Raw genomic sequence first — 9,817 nt, forward strand, 5'->3', positions numbered from 1 at the left:
GGAGGGAGGGAAAGGAAGAAGGGAAGGAAGGAAGGAGAGAGGCAAAAATGTGGGTGGGATGTGTTGGAGGGATATGAGCAGAGCTGGAGAGGGAAACAGGGATAGATATGATCATTTCATTGTATGTATACACAATGTCTTTGAAAATTAAAAAAAACAAACAAACAGACCCTGCAGGGCAGACTGGCAGTCAGTCTAAATAGCTGCAAGTGTTTGAATGTAATGAAGCCGTCTCAGTTCCAAACACAGGAGCAAGGCAGTCAGCCAGAGATTCAGGCAGGTATTCCTGAACCTAAGTTTTCAGAGTTCCTTTCTCGTTAGAAATTCATCTTTGCTCTTAAGAGTTTCAAACGATTGCATGGAGCAAACACAAATGGAGAATAACTGGCCTCGATCAAAGTGGGGTGATTTGAATATTATTTATAGTTTTTTACTTTTTTTAAAGTTACATTTATTTACATGTATGGGGGGTGCACATATACCACAGTGCCTGTATGAAGGTCAGAGGACAGTTTTCTCCTTTCATCGAGTGGAACCTGGGAAATAAAGTCAGATCAGCAGGCTTGGCAGTAAGCACATTTACCCACTGAGCCATTTTGCTGACCCTGATTTATATCTTTTAAACACACACACACACTCACACACACTCCACAAAAACATCTAGACTGGTATTTAGCCAAATAACCAACCCCTACCCCACAGCCAACTTGACACATAATACTCATGATTCATGAGACACCCGCCATCCAAAGTCTGAACTGTCTGGTTTATTGGATGGCCATTTTGATTTGTTCTAGTCATCATCTGAGTTTCAAGAGTCTCTGAACAATACACATCTTTCCATCAAGAACTTAATGACTTGGTGAATAAAGTACCTTATCATCTAGCCTCTTGGCAGACTAACAGGTTAGCAAGTGTACAAGTCGGTTTACCGAAAGCTTCTGGGTTTGTTGTTTTAGCACGGTGTGTGTTCTTAGAATATGAGATTTGGATCTCACCCTTCTCTGCCCATGTTTCAGCCTGGTACCCAGCTACACAGGAGGTTCTGCTTCCTCCACTGAGCGTTGTTTCATTGCTAACACACGTTTGGGATTTGTCTGTTGTTTTGTGTTAGAATAAAAAAAAAAAAAAGCCTTCAGAATCTCGTTTCCTACCAAAATCCAGTAGAACTGTGGTCAGCTTAAGTTCAGTTTATCTTGAGTGCTTGGCGTCTGGGTATCTTTTCTGGGACAAAAGGTAAATGAACATTGAACAGGGGGACAGGAGGCTGTGTGATAGTGGTTTTCAATGTGGCAAATGCACCCAGTTACAACCGAATTCCACGGAAACAACGATACTTTCTTTATACATTCCTCGCAAAATTTGGGACACTGCTTATTCCAAAGGGTTATGTCTCTGAAATTCACATTTAATCGGGAATGCTACATTTGGAGTAATAACACTACTGTAGACCTAAACCAGAAAAGCACTCCTTCGTTGCCTGCACTCAATCCACGACCCGTCTGCGGGTACTGGTTACTGTTAGCTCAGATAGACAAAGCCTCTGCGCCAAAAGGAGCCAGGCTGTGACCTGGGCTTCTGAACCATCGGACCCAGCTCAGCCACACCCTATGACCAGCCTGAGCCAGAGCCCCAAAACTCACAGCCCGCAGGCAACACATAGGAAGCCCGAAAGAAGAGTGAAGTCATCAAGCTGCGCTCGGTTGAGTGTAAATCAGAGCACACTAACTGTGCTATACGAAAATGTAATGGGGACACTTGGTGACCTCAGGGGGGAAGTAAGTTAAAGAACACAGATGTCTACAAAATGAGGTAAGTTTCTAAGTGTAAGTTACACTACAGGTGGAATTCACAAAGGGAATTCGATTACATACACGTGGTTGTGCCGGCATGTAAAACCACTGCCGAAACCCGGGATCGAACCAGGGACCTTTAGATCTTCAGTCTAACGCTCTCCCAACTGAGCTATTTCGGCTGTGCATAGAGGATATTTTTTTTTAACCTGGTAATTATATTGAGGAACTACATTTTTGTGCTACTAAGTCTAGCCAAGAATATAACAAAAGTAACAAAGTTTTGTTTACTACTTTATTTATCTTTATTTAGGACCTTATTTACTACCTGGAATCCATTACTTCTCAAGTGATGTCTTTTAATTGTCTGGCAATTTGCTTCTTTCCGCTAAAAAATATTCCATTTTTTTTTAAACATTGCCTAGGGCCTCATATACGCTGGGCCGTGCTCGGACATGAATTATTGAGATTGTAATTCAATTTTGAGATTGTAATTACAACTGCATGCTTATTAATCCATGCACAGCATTGACTGTATAGATACAACAGAAGCTAGTTAGTTACACACACACACACAGCGATTTCATGACATAAAACACTGTTGCAATGATTAGATACACATATACTAATGTTTTGGGGTGTTTTTGTTGTTGTTGTTGTTGGGTTTTGGGTTTTTTGTTTTTTGGTTTTTTTTTTGTGAAGGAAGCAAATTTTAAAAGGTTAAGGTGTGACCTTCAATTTATTTTGAGTTTTGCTTTTGCTTTATTTTTACAGATATCAGTTTGAACAGTTTGAATGTCAGAAATATTTACAAGATGTCTGGAAAAGGATTCGAAGAACTAGAACTGTGAGCTGCCCTGTTTGATTCCCACTAACAACACACACACACATTCACACACACACACTCATACACATACACTCATCCACACACATACTCACACACGCACACACACACTCACACACACACACTTGCCATTTGCAAACTTCACATGATGCAGACTTTCCATGTTATGGCAGTAGGAGCTGCAGGACCCTTTCAAACTCCAAGGAGCCAGCTGTAGATTAATGACATCCCTAACTACCGGTTCTATCCCACCTGTCTCCCATTTCACAGCTCTACATTCCTTGCATACATTTCATTTGAAAGTGTCTTAAGTTCCCTAAAGCTAGCTAGACTAATCCGGTGTTTCATACTATCGTGATTCATAAGAAGGGAGAACATGAGCTTATTGTAATATGAAGTGAACAGATGACCTTGTGTAAGATTTACAGAAAGGAGGGAGCGACTCCAGATTGCCTTTTTCAAGAGACTGGGGGAAGAGCACATTCCAGGTGTTCATAAGGTCTCAACCCTGGGACAAAAAGAGATACCCATTTAACACATCAAAGCAGGCACTAGCCTCTGGTTCTCACCGGTTCTCACTGTATCTCGCTGTCCCTCCCTGTTACCAGGTCCTCCAGGTTGGCATACCTCCCTACTCCCACCTCCTACTCCCTCTCCTCTCTCCCTTCCACTCCCCACTCTCCTCACAAGGTTCAGGGTCATGTCTACTCTGGGTCTCTCCCAGATGTCCCTGCCTCTGGCTATGCCTCCCTTTTATCTACAATAAACTTTCTCCCCCATTATATCTAGAAACAGTCATGTCCTCTCCTCCTCTCCTCTCTTCTCCTCTCCTCTCCTCTCCTCTCCTCTCCTCCCCTCCCCTCCCCTCCCCCCCCCCTCCTTTCCTCCCCCCCCCCCCCATTCAGTATAGAGCTGCCATGCCATGCCTCAACTAGATGCAGGCAAGGGGTTTGTGAACCCAGAAGTCTTGTTTAAACGTCACCATTTTGCTTTCTTTACATAGTTGTAGGAAAAATCCTAAAATAATGACCATCTTCCCAACCCTTTGATACCACCACCACCACCACCCCAGGAAAGAAAACTACATAATCAATGGGACGATTAATATGGTAGGTTTCCCCTTTATGATTAGGTTATCCTAAACAGCACATCTGACTCCAAAATATTCGATTATCTATTAGTCATAGAGGGTTTTGTGATGGTTAGCCTTTCTATTTTTCAGATAAAGGGTAGAGGCAGACAAAGGGGAGCAGGGGATACAAAAGGGCAGAAAGGAAGGCAGAAAGAAGGGCAGAAAGGGAGAGAAAGACCGCTGGGAGCAGAGAGAGAAAAAGAGGTGATGGTTAATCTTGCTGGTCAGCTTGATTCCACTGAAAGATGTCTAAAGGGTGAGTACACATCTGAGTGAATCTGGGAGGTTGTTTCTCTAGGATATCACCAGGACTATGACTTAATCACTGGTTTAAACAGTTGAAAGATTCCAAATTTAAACAGATAATTAAGTGGTGATAAATCATGGAAGTTATGCCTTTGGAAGAAGTACATCACTCAGGGAAGGGAATGAAGGGGAATATCTTAACCCCGGTCATTCCTGTTACTCCTCTACACTTTCTGGTTACCTTGTTCCATCATATCCTTTCAGTAGTGATGTTCTGCTTTCCCTCTGGCCCAAAGTCATGGAGCTAGCTAGCTAACCATAGACTGAACCCATGAACTACAATAAACCTGTCTTCCCCTTAAGTGTTTCTCTCTGGCTTTTGTCACAGCAACAGAATGTCTGGCCAGCATGAAGTCCTCCAGCTGCTTGCAGAAGAAACTCAAGTTAAACGTAAGAAAGGTGTAAAGCTCTCTGGGCTTGAAGTTGGAGACCACATGGTAAGGAATGCAGACAGCCCCTGAGAGTAGCTCCTCGCTGACAACTAACAAGGAAACTGTTTCTTTACCACAAAAAGAAGCTGAAGGATACCAGCAAGGATAAATTTGAAAGGACACTTCCCTAATATGCCTCCAGATAAGAACCCAACCAAATCTTCTTTTCTTCTCATGAGACCCTGAACAAAGAAGCCAGCCATGTGGTGTGAGACTCTTCACCTCCAGGACTGAGCTCATAAACAGGCCTTACTTTAAGCCACCAGGCACATGGTAATTAGGTGTGCTGCAATAAAAAGCCACTATCTATAATGAAAAGCTTTATAGGTTTGGTGTATACATGACAAAGGGTGATTTAATTCCTAACCTGACCAGATGCTTGGCTGGGATTCAGAGCAAGTCAATTCCTTCATAGTCATATTTAAGATATAATAGCACTGCTGGGCAGTGGTGGCGCACACCTTTAATCCCAGCACTTGGGAGGCAGAGGCAGGTGGATTTCTGAGTTCGAGGCCAGCCTGATCTACAGAGTGAGTTCCAGGACAGCCAGGGCTATACAGAGAAACCCTGTCTTGAAAAACAGAAACAAAACAAAACAAAAAAAGAAATAATAGCACTAACTATATAGAACAATTATTAGATATGTGCTAGTCTAACCTCAGTTCCTCAGTTGAATCAGAATCTCTGCAGAATACGTACATATACATATGTACATATATATGAATATAATCTTGCTTGTTTGATTTGTTTTTTAGAGTTGGCCCCAAATAATTTAATCTGTGGTTTCCCTTGGTCTTAGTTCTCAGACTACATAGAAGAACCAAGTTTAAAATTGTTTCTCAAAACAGGTCATCAGGGTATATGCCTGTAATTCCAGGATTTGGAAGGTGGAGGAGGGAAGATCAGGAGTTCGAGGTTATTGTTGGCTATACAATGAATTTGAAGGCAGCCTAGGGCACATAGAAAATTGGGGCTATTCTGGGCAATAGTAGATCTTATCTAAAAAAAAATGGTTTTTGATATTACCACAAATACCTCCAACAAAGCATACCAGAAAATGAATTGGTTGTCTTTCAAAGTTTTCTTCCTGCCTTCTTTTTTTTAATTTGTATTTATTTATTTATTTATTTATTTATTTATTTCGAATTCCAGAACTATATAAACCAGGCTGGCTTTGAACTCTCTATATAGCCAAGGATGACCTTGAACTCTGATCCTTCTGTCTCTACCTTCCTAATGTTAAGATTCAGGGTGTGCTACAATTCCCCAAATTGTTATACTTTAGTTATGTATGCATGTTTGTAAGTGTGTGTGGAAGCACTTATGTGAGGGCAGGTTCCTACAGAGGCCAAAGAACATCAGATCCACTGAGCTGTTTGTAGTTCCAGGCAGGAACTAAGGAATAAGCTAGGAATCGAATTCTGGTCCCCTCCAAGAGCAGTACTCTTAACCACTGAGCCATTTCTCTCGTTTCAAAATTCTTATTACTATCTGTCTTAGGGTTTTTATTGCTATGATGAAACACCATGACCAAAAGCAAGTTGGGGAGAAAAGGGTTTATTTGGCTAATAGTTCCATATCACTGTTCATCATTGAAGTAAGTCAGGCAGGAACTCAAACAGGGTAGGAAAACAGAAGCAAGAGCTGACGCAGAGGTCATGAGGGGTGATGTTTACTCTCAGTCTGCTTTCTTATAGACCCTAGGACCACCAGCCCAAGGATGGCACCACCCCAAAATGGGCTGCACCCTTCTCCATCAATCACTAATTTAAAACATGCCTTACATCTGGGTCTTAAAGAGGCAATTTATCAACTGAAGTTCTCTCCTTTCAGATGACTCTAGCTTGTGTCAAGCTGACATAAAACTAGTCAGGACACTTGATCTTCCAACTGAGTTTCCCTAGGTCAGAGACTTGCAAAACCTTCCCCTCTCTGCCTTCTAGTCTTCATCCCATGAGCTGTTCATCCCACTTAGAATTCTTTTGCTTCTCATCTTTCCTCTCCAGCCTCTTAACTGGTCTTTCACAAACTCTGTTTTACCTGAAATCCAATATCCTGCTTTTTACTAGTTAAAAACAAAAGCCAAGGCTTCTTCTAAAAGCACATAAAGCCTTCTGTGGGTGGGGCCATACCCTCCTTCAGCACCTTGCTCAGTGTTCTTTTTTTCTTTTAAGCTTGAGGACAAGTTTACTATCATATATGAGAAAGACAGATTAGGTGAGACTACTAGCAGCTGCCATGAGGAGAGATAGAATAAAAAGTCACGTGCTGTTAAATTAGCCACGGAAGGTTTGTGGGGGTGAGGGGGTGGCAAACTCCTTTAGTCTCAGTACTCGAGGCAGAGGCAGAAGGATCTCTGTGAGTTTGAGGCCATCCTTGTCTACACAGAGAACTCTAGGATAGTCAGGGCTACACAGGGAGACCCTGTGTCAAAAAACAAAAAAACAAAAGCTAGGCAAGGTATAGAAATAAAAATAGCTTACCGGGAAAGGAAAAAGCACTCCTAGAAATGGAAATAGGCTAGTGAACTGAGCAAAGAACCCCCAAGGCTGGTGAATGCCTCGACTTTAAACTAGCAATACATGCAGCCACCAAGAGGATGCTTGTCTGGACCTTGCTCTTCTTTGGTTTGTGCAACGCTCTTTGGTTTGTGCAACGCGCTTGCATTACCCTTCCCCTAATGTCTACTTAGCTTTGCAACTCCCAGCTCAAGTTCTTCTAAATCTCGAAGACTCCTCTGACATGCCTCCATTCTTTCTCCCAGCTCCCTACAGGCTACAAAGCCTCACACCACCTGTCAAACTTGATTGCAATTGGCTGTTTATCTAATCTCTCTTTTGCTATTTGTATTTCCAATCAGTTAGATATCAGGCTCGAGTAAATGCTTAATGAATGAGGCTGAGTGAATGAAAGAAAATGTTCCAGCCATATTCTAAAATGAACTTGTGTTCAGTAACCTCTAAAATCACCTGGTCAAGCTCTGAGGCTGTGACCTCTCTAGGCTATTTATGGAGGCTTCTAAGTAATTGATCATGATGCTGGGGTCAAAGCCCAGGTCATGCACACACTCAGTGGCACGCTAGAGCTACACCCACAACCCTGGAGCTCTTTAGATTCTGTTATTTGAAGACCCCTCATGTGACCACTCAGCTCTTTTCCTGAAGGAACAATGAACCAAAGCAGTAGCAATCTGAAAGAGTAGTGGGGCTATGGTTTACAATAGGAGCTTCAGCAACTACACAGGCCCAGAATGCTTCCAGTGGGTAAGGAAGGGTGGACAAGTGTGTTTCATAACTTTTTTGATAGGGTCTCATGAGACCCAAGGTGACCTCAAATTCACTGTTGCCAATAATGACCTTGAACTATCCTCTCATCCCATATCCCAGTGGCTAGGATTCAAAGATGTTCATTCCTAGAGATTCTGAATTTTGTCCCATAATCTGTATATCTACAATGAACCAAATCTGAAGATTTTCTATGCTGCTTTTTGAGACTTTATTTTACTGATCCTATAGAGCACATCCTTGAGTGTACGGTTTGAACAAGTTTGTTGAATGTATGTATGTGATTGCTTTCTATAAACAAGGGAGAAGCACCTAGGTCATCATGTTGGAGACTGTGTTGTGTGCAATAAGCTATAGAAACATGCCTCCTTCGAGATCTGGCTAATGTTGGAGAGTAAGGACCACAGCCTTTGCACAGTGCATAGTCCTCGAGGGAGAACTCGGGGCTACTGGAGTATAAAGTTCAGCAGTGTTTCGGTGTAAGCTGCGCTCCGGTACTTTCTTGAGGTTACTGAGACTGCTGTGGTTCCTTTCATTAGCACTGCTTGGCATTCCACAGCTTGAGAGTTCTGGAAGGTTCTGTCCTAATTCCACTGTAGGGAACAGTGGCTGTCATCCTCCTCACTGTCATCTCTTCTTTCCCCACAGGATGGAAACCTCTACTGCTTTTCAACTCTGGAAATGATGGCTGGGGAATTCAAACAGAATGGTAAACGCCAAACTCACTCTTACTTGCCTAAGACAGCATGGTGAACCATCTGTGGTGAAAGCCTGTATTTCCCTAAGTTTGTGGGACTTTAAAGGACTCTGAATGTAATGATTTGAAATTTTGCTGAGTCATAATGTTGAATCATGTTGGACTCTGACCCCCCAGGATCCGCATTGCAGCTCGTATTATTAGTAGTTCAAAGAGGGATCATTACACTCATGACACACTGTTGCTGTCTGATTGCCCCAATGTTGGAATTGAGTTGTGATGGTGCTTGAGATCTAACAGGACTGTTAGGACTGCCTCATACCTCCTGCTGGGCCTTGCCAGGAAACAAAATGACAAAACTTTACCGCAACTTAACATCCAATCTTGTAATAATAATCAGGTGGTTTCTCCAAACCTGGAACAAAAACAATCCCCGATAACACAGCTTACTTTGATGACCTGAGATCTGAAAAATCCAGTCTTTGGGGTGAAGCTTTAGAAGCAATGGCACTAGCCACCTGGGCCTGTGCAACAGGTCAAGCACTTCAGCAGCAGGGTGTGAAACACAACCGGAGAACACCACCTGAGGGAACTCAGACCCTCTGCTGAGCCAGTACTCCTCCCTAGAAACAGGGTGGCTAAGAGGTCAGAAACTCTGGTTAACCACACCCAGCTTTGAATTCCAACACTGACCAGCCAATCAGCTGTGTGACCCAGAGAGATCTAGTTTCCTCACTGTCAAAATGATCCTAACATTTTCCTCTTAACGTTATGTGGCTCAGAGAATGTGGAGTTCCTCTCAGCTCTCTACACTACAGACTCAGGGCTCCTCTTGGGCAGGCTCCTTTGCTGTATTCTCTGACTAGAGTGCTCTCTGGGCCTATACTCTACTCTTCCTCAGCCTGGACTTTGCAGAGGAAAAAGAAAAATGGTGTCATTGCTTGCAAAAGGTCTTTTTGCTTTTGAGATATGATCTATGTATCTCAGGTTGGTCTGAAGCTTGTAATCGCCCTGCCTCCCCTGGGACTGCCTACATACACCACCACTCCTTGCCTATATTTATTATTATTATTATTATTATTTTTGAGATAGATTCTCCCCAAGTTACCCAGACTTGAGTTTCTGGGCATAGAGAATTTGCCCCAGCCTCCTGAATGCTGGAATGACAGGCGTGCCCCTTTAAATGGAAGGTCTTTAAACCTTTGAACCCATACATCAAACAGCCAAGAATTTTGAGAATTTAGCTTTTACTATAATTTATTTTTTCAGGGCTGGGGATTGAATCCAGGCCAGGCAGGCACATGGTAGGTAAGCCCTCTACCCCTAAGCT

General features: G+C 42.8%; 1 non-coding gene across 1 annotated transcript; it reads right to left on the reverse strand.

Moving 5' to 3' along the window:
- Positions 1-1,902: 1,902 nt before the first annotated feature.
- Trnaf-gaa lies at positions 1,903-1,975 on the reverse strand. Its single transcript has one exon. It is a non-coding gene; the product is annotated as a tRNA-Phe (tRNA).
- Positions 1,976-9,817: the final 7,842 nt, after the last annotated feature.

The sequence above is a fragment of the Grammomys surdaster genome, unplaced genomic scaffold (assembly GCF_004785775.1).
Source record: "Grammomys surdaster isolate TR1022 unplaced genomic scaffold, NIH_TR_1.0 198, whole genome shotgun sequence".
In the NCBI taxonomy this organism is placed as follows: Eukaryota; Metazoa; Chordata; class Mammalia; order Rodentia; family Muridae; genus Grammomys; species Grammomys surdaster.